Raw genomic sequence first — 14,270 nt, 5'->3', positions numbered from 1 at the left:
CATCAGAAATATATTTGTACCGAATGGGATTTGTATCTACATAATATTATATTGCATTTCGAGCAATCCTTTAACAATTAAGCAAGTGCAGTATGATCACACTTGAAATTTGCTACCACTGTGTTTTCACAATAACCAAATTTTGTAATTTTTTAATCAAATTATTAACAATATCTTCATTGCTGACTGAATAAAAATAGTTAAATTACTAATTATTAACAATCCGGGCGCAGGAATCAAGAAAGTGGCTTTGTTTATAGTTTATACATTGATTCAAAATTATCATTGATTTTATTTGAATATAATAAATTATATATTAAATAAAAAATCAATTAGATACCTAAACTCCGTTTACATGTGAATGGATATACTGCTGACAGTACGCATTATCGCGGCCATAACAAGTAAATGCACGTGTAAATATGTATTTTCATGCAAGTTGCAAGATTGCATGCATGAATGAAAAACGTTCGGAAGCTTCTTAATTTTCAGGTGACATTTTGATTATTTGTTCGATATCGCCTGCGCAGTAGAACAATAGTGGTGAACCGGCCGGTAAAAAATCGAACTACACCGCGCAGAGACTCATTTTGAGATTAACCGACTTTCACGACCTGTCAAATAGCACTATAAAATGACAATATCACGTCTCGCTTACTCTTGAAGAATGAGATTGGAAAAACAGTCAGCACTTTTACTCGTAAACAGTGTTATTAGCCCGATAGTTTAAAATAATATACACTATTGTAGATTGCTGCAAGTAAATCCATGCACGTGCACAAGCGCTATTAGACTGCAGGGTGAAGTTCTTTCCTGGCTGATTCCATTCTTTTTGATCCAGTACATTCATAAGAGTCCAACAATTATCTCGTCATTGAGCTTTGTGTCCATATAACATTGTAAAATCAAATAAATAATAATTTAAACCAAATGGATACAATCTTTTTAAATTTAATATTCTATTGGGGAAAAAATATATCTGGGAATATTTAGTTAATATTATCTATTCTTGCTAATACATAAGATTTAACTAGCTTAGACTACTTGCAAAAAATGATATTTTTCTTCGGATTTACGTAAACTTGTGGGTCCGTCAACAGCATTAATCCTGACTTCTTCGCACACACAAAGTTCCAGTAAATCCACCACTGATATATTTACAAAGAAAACTTTTCCATTGTAATAAAAATAAATATAAAAAAAAAATATGCAATTTACAACACTACCTTTTTTCGTAAACCTTTCGGTCAGTTATTTTTATCGAAAAACTTATTATTATTTTTATTATGACGTATTTAAGGGTATTTAATTATAAGCCTATAAACCCTTTCATTATATGGAGATATTTTGATAAACCTTAGGTTAATCCTTAATTTTATGGGTTACCAAAATCAAATTATAAAATCCCTATTTAATCGGGTGGCGTTTTGCATTTTTTGTAGGTCGAACGAGTTAATTGGCTTGAAATTAAAAGCTAGTAATAATATTAATTTTTATTTGTATGTTTTTAGCAAAAACATTAAAACTGAATTCTTTTTCAAAATTAATAAGCTTATAACAACTTTAAATTATAATATTTCAAAAATAAAATTCCAGTTAAAAAACCAATATAAAATGTTTTTTGGAAATAATTTAATACATCGTATTGTATGGTTATGTTTATCAAGAAGAAGAAGAAATAAATACATTTTGTACACTCTCTATTTGCTATTAAATACTTGCGAAACTGGTATTAAAACTAAACGATTGATCTGGTCATATAAGTCTGAAAAGATTACTGACTACCTAATACTACCTACTTCTTTGATCTTCTTCATTCTGTGCCATGACCGTTATTGGACGTCGGTGATGATTTTTAACTATCATTTCTCTGTCTCACTGGTCTCAATAGGATGGATCGGTGACTTCAAACCAGACTCTGAGATTCTTGAGTTAGGACGATCTTCTTCGCTCACGGGAAATCTTTCCTTGAATGATAAGTTGCTAAAATAATTATAAATGTAAAGTGCGTGTTTGAACATGTACATTTTTTTAAACGGTACATGTTCAAACACGCGCGTTAACATGATCTTACTCCCTACTTCATTTGTCATTTGTCAATTTATGGCTACGGCCGAATGTTGTAGCTTAACCACTGGGAAATGCCAATAGAAATGGCGTATTTCAAAAAAATACTACCTTATTCTTAGGTCAATAATTATTATAAAGCAATCATTATTCGCAGGATATTTATCACATTTGAATGATCAAAGACATAGCTTATAATCAGTATCTATAGAATTATCTTCAAATGTGTTAATCGTGACCATTTTTTGTATAATAAAATGTCTAATTCTTGTCAAATTTGGGATCACAAAGATTATAAAATATAATTTTGTATCGATAATATGTCAGTATATAATGTTAACATTAATTTTATTAATGGTTTTGTAAATGCGTTTAAAAATTAATAAACCTAAAAAATCTTAACACCACTGCACATGGATGTACTGAAATATGACTATATTCTAAAACATTAGAGCGAGAGGTTTAAATTAAAAGAATACTATTTTATGTAATAAAAATACTTTATGCAGTCATCAAATGTTTAAAATAAAATCAAAATTATATGAATAGATTATCTACAACGTTTCAGGAATGTCCAGGGTTATGCCCTAAAAATACCATAAAAGGTCCATTTTGACCTACGCTGAGCATGTAGTACTTATACCCAAGGAGATGTTTGATTCTGATATACCTAAAGGAATCTGAAAAAATATAGTCTAATTTAAAACATAGAATATTCGAAACAATTGAAATGAATTTTCCTGTCGGATCAATAAATTAATTATAATATAGTAATAAGGAATAATATAATGTATTTTATCACGTTTTTCTTAGCTCGTATTCTTGTTTGTCCGGTACAAATCTTGCAATCGATTTTTAACTAACTTTCCGACCAGCTAGACATTTAATACTTTTAGAATATATCAGAACACGATGCCAATGCATTCTTTTAATACTTTTAGCCATCTTTAAGTAGAATTGAATTCATTTTCAGTTAATTCTGTTTTGTATGGAAAGTTATTTCAGAAAAATCCGTAAAAAGTAAAAGACTATTATTGATTGCTAAGAGGGGTTCGTTGGTTGCTAAGCGACTAAATTATTAATATATACGAGCGTTACTGTGGAAATTAAAATGAAATGTCAAAATGACATTTCAGTATTCTATATTCGTTTGTTTTTATTTACTTCATATCAGGTACAAGTTTGAGCATATTGAGCAAAATAATTCAACAGAAAATTTAAAAATGTTGTGTATAAAAAGTTCTTTTTATCTTGTAATTATTTTTATTCTGTGTGAGAAAAACTCGATTCTGTGGTTTTTTATAAAAACAGAAAATTATAAAAAATTTCCTGTTATCTTGGTATTTTTAATATGACGTGATTTTTTTTGTATTTAACACGCAGTTTCAAATTAAGGATTTACGCATTATTTATCAATATATGTTTTTCTTCTGCCATTAATGGAATACACAAATATTATTGTCATTATCAGCCTGTCGCTATCACAATACAGCCAGAATATTATGTGCTGCAATCATGGTCCCCACAAGAGGGGGCTGACAGAGCTCTAGCCTGGGGGCCCTAAGGAGGCCCGGCGTGGCGGGTCCAACAGATAAATGAGTTCAATGCACATCACTATGAGATTGTGCTATGCACCATAAAACATAATATATACAAAATATAAAAGTGATTTATCTACAAACAATAACCAATATAAACAATAAAGTAGAAGAGAAATTATCTACTTATATTTTGATGTAAATATTAAAGTAAAATGACAAAAACAATTATAAATTTAACGTATTTAACACATCAAACATGTATAGTTCAAAAAGAAATCAACGTCTATGGTGCCATCAAACAGGTTAATCGCACGATACACAGCATCGTAAAACATCACATCCATCCTGCGACGTGGTATCATGAAGACCGCAGAGTTACAAGTGATATTGGTGGGAACATTAAAATTTCGTTTAATAATTTGAAATATTTTGTTGATTTTTGCAACCCTTTCAAAACGGCACCCGTTTTGGTAGCACTATTCCCACCGCGATAAGTCTATCCCTGTATCTATCATCTTCAGCAGGTATATTCTTAACGGTTATCACTTTAGCACGTTTCCGTTATTTTCATTCTCCTAAATTAGCACGGAAGGTATTCTTTACACTAATCAGTTAGCGGCGGCTATCTCTAATTTGTAATACGGCAAAAATTTAGGTTGGTAGACATGTCGGTCAAATTCGGATATGTTCGTGCTGCCAAACCCAAGCAAATAAAGCCGCACCAGCGCCATCTAGTTGGTAATGAGCCAACACACAATAATTTTGTATTGACACGTCAGACATATCAACATAACCTACAATTCTATTAGTCATGTCATTGCGATTGCAACAAAACAGTCGGATCTTACATCTCAATTCTCGACATGTAAAATTAACATACTCTATCTCTTTCTTAAAGTTAGCACGGCCAAGCAAGGGGCTGTTAAAAGATATCACCTTTTGACAGTTCAGACGGTTTTACATAATTAACCGCCAGAATAACCGCCAGAATACTTAAAGTGATAAATGTATTACAATTAGCTCTTTTTTATATTAAATGATATGTTAGAATATGCCTGCAGTATCAATACGGCTTCTCAAGTCGGTCCGACCCTCAATTGGACTGGTCAGCCATTGCGACTAGGTATCTACGAGGGAAAATTTCTCAGCTTTTAAAAAGTTTGCGGCATTTTACGGCGAGCGAGAGGGTCTTTTCTCATCGAGAATTGACCGTAATACATTATAATATCGAAGTAGGAATTTGCTTCTGGGACACTTTCGGCACACATTTGAATCGCTCCTGACGTACGTTACGCCACGGTAAACGTCTGCATAACGGGTATAGAGACGTGGCGGGTGAAGGAGGGAAAAACAAGTATCAATACGGCCCTAGTGCGTACCAATATGATATTTACTAGGCAAAAATAGATACATTACAATCGAGAATGAGCGACTGAATTACCCAAAATTTACATAGTGACTAAATAATTCAGCAAACAAGTTTGAAAGGAAATCGATAATTGGTAAAATATTAGTTTATAATACGAATCCGTGCCATTATGAATTGAATACATTTATAAACGTATTAATATTATATTTAACACAACCAAACGTATTACTAAAGATATTCTTGCAAAATTTAATCAGAATTAGATCCCACAATACCTGAAGGCAATTCCTCTATATTGATTTGGCAGGCAAATAAAAGCAATGTTCGTAGAAATATACTCTTTAAAAAATATTCTAAATAAACATTGGTTTGTATTGTGTGGGATTTGAACCCGCATCGATCGAATTCCTGCCAATATGTTTTACAAAATTAATCAATGACTATGCACCCCTAACATCAGCGACCATATTAATTTTTAATATTGATAACAACGACGCGGATGACACGACTGCCGTGTCCCCATTAAACGCCCATTCGATACAATTAGCATGTTAATTAAATGTGGTAATTCAAAACTAATTAAAAGGTACGCAGTGAATGTGTTAACATGCGATGTCTTTACCTACCAGAGGCACCAGCTAGCGGAAAAATACGAAGCTTGCAATTTGAGACATTTTTTTGATAATTTACAATTTCAACTACTTATATTAATAATTAATAAACACGTACCAATCTGAAAACTTAAAATAAACTTACAATTTTATTGTAAAAAATATTATAAATTGTGAAATGTCAAAGGACCCCATCTTATTATTACATATATTTTATGGCCATATTTATTATTAAAATTTAGTTTTTTGACTAATTCATAGTTAAATAATATATATAATAAATTATAAAAATGTAAATGTGTATAACTTGAAATCCTTTTTTATTTATATGAAATCTTATTTAGGTATGGTCATAATTATTACATAATTATTCTGATATTTTTTTGTAGTGGATATATTTCAAAAATGTGTTTAACACATTTATACCAAATAACACATTTTCAATAAAGAATGCTACGTTTTTAAATTATTTATTAAATAAAATAATACTTTAATATTAAAAAAAATATTATTTATATACGCATTGACAGATGGTAGCTATAAACTTTTGTTTATAAGTACCTACGTATGTTTTAGGCTATCTTTATTATAACCAATATGTACTTACAATAATTTACTTTATGTATTTTACCACGTTTTTCTTAGCTCGTATTCTTGTTTGTCCGGTGGTTGTTTATCCAGTACAAATCTTGCAATCGATTGTTAACTAACTTCCCGACTAGCTAGACATTTGAAACTTTTAGAATATATCAGGACACGATGCCAATGCATTATTTTAATATCTAAGTTTGATAATTAATATCTTTTAGCCATCTTTAAGTAGAATTGAATTCATTTTCAGTTAATTCTGTTTTATATGAAAACTTATTTCGGAAGAAATCCGTAATCCAATCCACTATCATTGGTTGCTAAGGGGATGGTCCTAGCAACTAAATTATTAATATATACGTGCGTTACTATGGAAATCAAAATGACATTTCTGTATTCTATATTTGTTTGTTTGTTTGTTTGTTGCAAAATAACAAAAAAATGATTTGTTGGAAATTGCCTTATTTGTCCTAAATTATTAATACATAGAATTGTCAAGTTTATATGATTCAACAGAAAATTTACAAACGTGGTTTATAAAAAGTTCTTTTTATCTTGTAATTATTACCATTATTGAATCACCAAAAATCACTGAAAATCAAAGTAGATGGAAATCATATTCTGCATATCATTTCATAATATGTTTCTCCTGTAACACTCTTTGAATGGATTTTTACAATCGTTTCGCCACGGTATTCACGGAAGGATGTAAGAAGACATTATTGGTGCTGGATGGGAGAAAAAATCTAAAGTTTTCATTTAAAGATACCTACAAAACTTTTTTTTTATTTATATACAAATATTAAATTATTAGAGTATGTTTTAACGAGTAGAAGTTAGTCAAAACTATAATATTAATTACTTCTGACATCATGTAATAATCAAATAGGTAAGTATATAATTTTGGCTTGATTTTAATTACAAAGGTGGTAGCCATTACTTGATGTATTCTTGACGCTTGAGAATTCCATGCGTTCCCTGAGTGTTTCATTTTTTTTTAATAAGTATATTTCTAAATAATTTTTAAATTATGGATTTTCAATATACATATAATTATTATTATTATTATGTAATTAGTTTAAAGGAAAAGATGTCATTTAAATGGGAAATAAAATCAATAGAAAAACCAAATTAATAAATTAACAAATTAAAAAACCCACTATGTTATAATATGAACTAAATATTTGTCACAGGAAAGAAAATGGACTAAATTTTGGATGAAACATAAAAAAAAACCGCAATTTTCCTTGGTATTTAATGGACGCGATTTTCTTGGTAGTTCAGCGCGCTAATTTTCTTCCTCGTTTATCGATTTGGTTGCATGATCCATTTTGAATAAATAAATTCGACAATATTCTATGTTGTATCATTATGACCATCAGCTGGGACCTCCCCTAGCTCCTTCCATTATATAGCCCAGTGGTTGGCAAACTCATTAGTCAATAGAGCCAAATATCAACAGTAGAACGATTTAGATTTCTTTTGAGAGCCAAATTTCTTAAACTTAAAATATGTAGGTAGGTACACTATTTATTAACTTTATAAACTGTTATTAAAGTTTTGAGTCTTAATTAAACTATTGGTACACTGAATAAAACTTGATATCACACTTGATAATGATCGTATTTATTGATAAAAATTAAATTGTAAGTAAGATATCCATACAGTTAAATCATGACGTTGACTGCCAAACACAAACAATGCCCTTGCACCTCCTTAAAATTTGGGTAAGTCAGGTTTGTATATTGTTTTTAATTTTAGGCACGATTCCAGGTTCTCATCATTAAGACGACTTCTCAATTTACTCTTGAAAAGGTTCACGCTTGTAAAATATTGTAAAACGCTAGTTTTTCAACTGATCATATGAGTCAGCAATACTATTCCAGCTGTTAAAAATTATCATGTATTCCTTCTCTAGATCTTTCAAAGCAGATTACTTGTACTGTGAACTACGTTCACATTTTTTTTTCTCGAATATCTCCATATCATCACAGAAACGTCCAAATTTAGAGCTTCATAATTCTATATTTTTTGAATCCAGCAATTGCATTTCAAAGTTAACTGCAATTGATAAAACTGAAATCAGTTTAAGATCGTTGACTTGCTGATTTTTACTGTTATACCTTTCACTGTTTTAGCCCGTACTTGGTCATTTGTGGTAGAGCCGCACTCAAGGAGCCAAAGAGCCGCATGTGGCTCGCGAGCCGCAGTTTTCCGACCGCTGTACTAGCCCATAAATTTAATATTCGCTGTCATGCACATCCGTTAAACTTGATTCTATGATTGATGAAAAGCTTTGGTCCATGATAATATATTCATAATTATATCGAATTATATGTTATGTGTTCTTTTTATAAGACAGTCTCTGTAAACTCTATCACAACAAATTTGAGTATGTGGTTACTTCAGTCTTGGCTTACTACTCATGAGACATTTCCAGGCATAAAAAACTACGCTCATTGCTAATTGTTACAATAAGTGCCAATACTTCGATCCAAAAAAATGAAAAACTACCCTCGATAGCAGCCGATAGCGGCCTATAGCAGTCCTGTATATAGAATAGATGCGCTGGTAGATTTTATTAACACTGCCTCCTCCTGCCATGCTAAAATCGATAATAGATTTTTTTGTACTCCCACGATGGCCGCGCGGCTTTAGCGTCGTGGGTCTCAGCTTCGAATCCTGGGTCTGGCATATACACATATTCTTTTTCAATTTGTGTATGAGTCAGAGTATGGACCTAATAGGTTGAGCAAGTGGCTGACATCCATTTCTCGTATAAACAAAATCTGTTAATACAAACCTATGAATGCCATCTTATTAGGATCGAACGAGGTCGAAAGAAGAATATTTTTTTAAAAGAATCCGCCCCTCAATGTTTCTGTGTTGTTAATATTTTAAATATTATCAAATAAACATGCAACACCCAGACAAAACTGCTTAGTCGACCATTTTGCTCCTTTTGTTCACCGTTATTTCGAAAAACGGACATCATTTATGTGAATATTTACATAATTATTGCACTACACAATAGATTTTTATTTGTCAATTCGAAATAACCTCTCTCATACTTCAATAATTCAATATTACATAATTTAAATTGTATCCTGAGAATATAATATCGAATTGAGGAATTGTGTTGCCACAGAGATTACAATATTAATGATAATCGATTTAAAAACAAACAATATAAAGTATTAATAAAAATTAATGTTAACAGTAGCTCATTTCAATATATAAAATGGTCGTTTATTTATTATTTCACATAATACAGCACGATTAAATCTCATTAACAATTTATTATAGGTGAAAACCGTGTCCGGAAACTGTACTTGAAGTTGGGCATGCGTGATATAGATAAAATAAATCATAGCTGCAAGTATTAAAAACCGTGTCCGGAAACTTGTACGTATACAGTTCGCCGTATCACACTTCATCATGAAATGTTGTTTTGGAAATATATGGCCGTATATTAAAGAACGTTCAACCTCTTTGGGTCGTATAGTAACTACTGACATAAAATTCATGTATTGTTGTTTTAATTTAATAAAACGCATTTTTTTGTAGTAGGTACTTATTCCACTTTTTTAAATCAATAAATTAGGACCGGTTTCGTCCGCCTGTTTAAAATTGTTGAAAACTGTTGAGTTGAAAATCTCCCTCTGAGGCGGACGAAACCGGTCCTAATTTATTGATTAAAAGTGGAATAAGTACTACAAAAAAAATTGCGTTTTATTAAATTAAAACAACAGTACAATGCAGTTCCACCATGAAATGACAGTTAACAAAATAAAAGAAATTAAAATTCATGTCTAAATAAAACGCTGTTTTTGCTGGCTTACACTTTACAGGAAGCCAGCAGCAAACAAATTTTGAAAATAGCCGATATACCTACTGAATTATTTGTTAGGTTAGGTTAGGTTTTCATTCTTGAATTCATGAATCCCAAAATCAGCTATGAAAATTGAATTAATGTTCATATTGAATCTAATAAAATTGGAGACCGTATAATATACGGTCATCTCTTTCCGATAGAAAGCTCACGGCGAACTGTGCCACGGTGAAATGTTTTACGTTCATTTCGCATGTAACCGGCAAAAACACCCGCGGACTCGACTCGTAGGTAAATAATGATGTACTCGCACGAGAGTCAATAGATCAAACAGATTAATAAATAGAATTCAGATAGGTTATATCCCAAACAACCACAATAACTGCGCGGCTTAAGCGTCGGTCTATTAAAACTGCAATAGCGTCGTGGGTCTCAGGTTCGAATCCTGCGTCTGGCAAGTGCACATATTGTTTTTCAATTTGTGAGAAATGTGTGAGTGGACCTTAGGTTGAGCAAGTGGCTGACATCCATTTCTCGTAAAAACAAAAAACTAATGACACAAACATCCACTCTGTGGAGGCCCACATGATCTTATTAGGATCGGACATGGTCGAAAAAAAAATATCCCAATACAGCACATCAAAATTCAAATTACAGTCAAAATTTTAGACGCAGGGTTTTGAAGGTGTGAGTGTCCTACGAAAATGAACCACGCATTATAGACGTGCAATAGTGTGTTTTTGCAACCTTCAATACACCAATATGAAATGAGCATCAATGCATAAACCGAGAGCATTTGGCATAACGAAGGACTATGTAATATGAATTACGTATTCTTGACATGTGTTTAAGTGTATCCCATATAATACAATCGAGATCGGTTGCCTGTTACTCCACATCCGTTAGGTATTTCAGTTCCCATTAATTCTGTGATCAGGGAACACAGAATTACTAGGATGTAACAGGCAACCGATCTCGAGTGTGAAAGAATATGAGATAAACTTCAACACGTATTAATAATACGTCATTCTAAACTTGTCCTTCGTTTTGCCAACTGCTCTCGGTTTATGCACTGACGTTTATTCAATTTTGGTGTATTTTAAGGATGCAACACACACCATTCGGCGTCTATTGTGTTTTATTTTCGTAGGACACTCACACATTCAAAAGCCTGCTTCAAAGTGTAGTATATTGGGGTATAGCCTATCTGAATTGTATTTAATAATCTGTTCTGTGTTTGTGATCATAACTGCTGTAGGTACGTTGAAACATATTCTGACAATTTCCTTCTATTACTGAGAATACATTCATAGTATTATTTTACCCATTCATTTTCGTTGAATTTACCTATCTAGGTAAAAAAAAAATCTTATCGTATTTACTCTATGGTTAGTAGGTATTCAAATATTTGGAAAAGAATAATATGTTTTTTGTTTAACCTGTTAAAATTTGACAGCTCACTTTACAACGAAAATGGGTGCATTGGCATGGCAATAAACAACAAATATATTTTGTGTGTCAACTCTTTTACCTCTTATTTTACTTTTAAGAGTCTATTAATTATATTTATCGCCATTTATTTATTTTAAAAAAAAAACAATTAAAAAGGTTTCTTCTTTACAACACGCAGTTTGATACTCGAAATTTGATTCAGGATGGGATTTGTTATTAAACCGCCAGCTAATATTGAATTTAAGGGCCCACACTGCCTGTATGATATACGTTTACACATTGGTATCAGACTTATGAAGATGGTAGAGCATGTAAAATACACGAAGACTGGAGACAAAGCCATGGTATTAAGATCAGGATTGAGGTGGGAAGAAACATTTTTGAAAAAAATAAACATGTATTCTGCAATCTAGATCACATACAATACACATGAAAATATCATGGGCTGATCAAATTACCAATGAGGAGGTTTTAAGATGAACCAATAAGTCATGAGAACATAATATAGTTTACTATCAAAACTTCATCCAACAGTAGATACATATACCTTATTCTTAGGTCAATAATTATTATAAAATAATCATTATTCGTAGGATGATCACAATTGAATGGTCAAAGACATAGCTTATAATCAGTATCTTTAAAATTAATTATCTTCAAATGTGTTAATCGTGCCCATTTTTTGAATAATAAAATGCCTAATTCTTGTCAAATTTGGGATCACAGAGATTATAAATATAATTTTTTATCGTAAATATTTCACTATATAATGTTAACAACAATTTTACTAACGGTTTTATAAATGTGTTTAAAAAATAATAAACCTAAAAAATCTTAACACCACTGCACATGGATGTACTGAAATAAGACTATGTTCTAAAACATTATATCCATTTATTTTTCACATTGTTAGTCAATTCGTAAGTGAATGGCAAATATACCAACATTATATTATGCTTTTAAAACATAGAAAACATAAAAGATAGGTACATAATTGTTCTTAGTGTGATTTAAAAAAATATATAAGTAAGCATTAAGTACCTACCGATAGATAATCCTTTGTGGTGAGTCGGAAAGACATAATTTCTACTGCGACCGTACTATAACATGTTATGTAACGCCAGTGACAAATTATATCTTCCCGACTCACCAGACTTCAAATACAGAGTATATATATAAATATTGTACCTAATGTCGGTCAATGCTGTCAATAACAATAATATGCAATCACGTCAAAAGTGCGCAAATGTATTTATTTTAATGTTGTCCAGTGGGTTATAATAATATGCAGGTAGTCAGCTTAAAAACGCAAAATACATCTATATATTATATTATAACTGAGTTAAAACACTGAAATATGCACATAGACTGTGATAAGTATATAAAATAATAAAATGTCTTCTCAAAAAAAATTAAGAACTATAAAACTTTTGCCAAAACTTTAATACAGAAGAAAAAATACATTTCAATAAACTTAAAATGGCTCTACTGAGAAATTTTGGATATGGCACTTAATATAGTTCAGTTCTAGGGTACAGAATACATTTATGCAAGCAAATCATGATTATAATATGATCTCTGCTGTAGATTAAAAGGATGCAAGTATTTTTCATCAAAAGTTATGAGCATTTTATTGTACTCCCAGAGTTGAATAATAGTTATATCCCGTGGAAATGTAGTATTATTTTTATATAGCATTTTTTTTTTTGAAATATTTTAGCCTGGCTTGTCCTCCTTCGTAAACCAAAACCATTAATTGACATGGAGAAATATCATTTTAATAACTGTATTTTGAGAACAAGATCTCATTTACAGAATTTTGAAAACCGCTATCTAGAATTTTACTCAATTGGTCACTAACGTCGATTTATTAGTATATAGATATTATAAACAATCCATACGCCTGCGTTATACTATTGTGTGTGTATCTACCTGAATAATATGTCAACATTTTAAAATCACAATAGTAAATCAATAAAATGACGTTTGTTTTCTCAATAGCAAACACTTGAAGAATATTAATATAATAGAATTTAAATAAAATAATTAATTATACGATTTGTTTTTCACAATAAATCAGTGTTTAAGGCAAGAACTATCTGTCATTAATGAATCATATTATTATTGTACTGTCCTGCTAAATAAAAATACAGGGTTTTTTGTTTTAATGAAATGAGAACCAAAGTTTTAAACTACATTTTCTCTTATATTATATAAATGTATCGGATTATTTTGACATAATCTATAAATAGCAGTAGCAAAGGGTGAAGGTAGGCTGTTAAGATCCCCTCATAAATGGTGCACACTAAACTTTGTCAGCCACACGTATTTGTTATCATTGAAATAAGACTACTATTTACAAATGGTGTCGGTTAAGCGTCAATTACAATGAGCTTCTTTACGAGCTGTTTGTTGGCGAATTTACAATCTGCCTGTAAATTCGCCCAGTGTAATCATCGAACAAGCTAACAAGCAGGTTGTAAACACTCTACCGAGAAAAATTGAAAGCCGGTCAACTTTACACGCTACACGCTACACGCCAGCGTGTGGGCCTACTGCGTCTGCGCAGTAGAGCGCAGTAGCAACCTCTCGGTAAAAAAACGAACTACGTTCTGTCAGAATAGTCGCTGGCTTGTGGCTTCTCAGCGAATGGAAAGTATTGTGTGTAATCATCAAATCGCAGTAGCTGAATCGCCCGCTTTTAAATTCGCCAACAAACAGCTCGTAAAGAAGCTCAATGTAATTAATTGACCCTTTAGAGCGGAATGCAGAAACATTTGTCATAACTAAAATTTCCTTAGCAGAAAACA

Source organism: Rhyacophila brunnea, unplaced genomic scaffold, assembly GCF_057557595.1.
Source record: "Rhyacophila brunnea isolate RB1 unplaced genomic scaffold, BYU_Rbru_1.0 scaffold_23, whole genome shotgun sequence".
NCBI classification, from domain to species: domain Eukaryota; kingdom Metazoa; phylum Arthropoda; class Insecta; order Trichoptera; family Rhyacophilidae; genus Rhyacophila; species Rhyacophila brunnea.
This window is presented reverse-complemented; position numbering follows the sequence as displayed.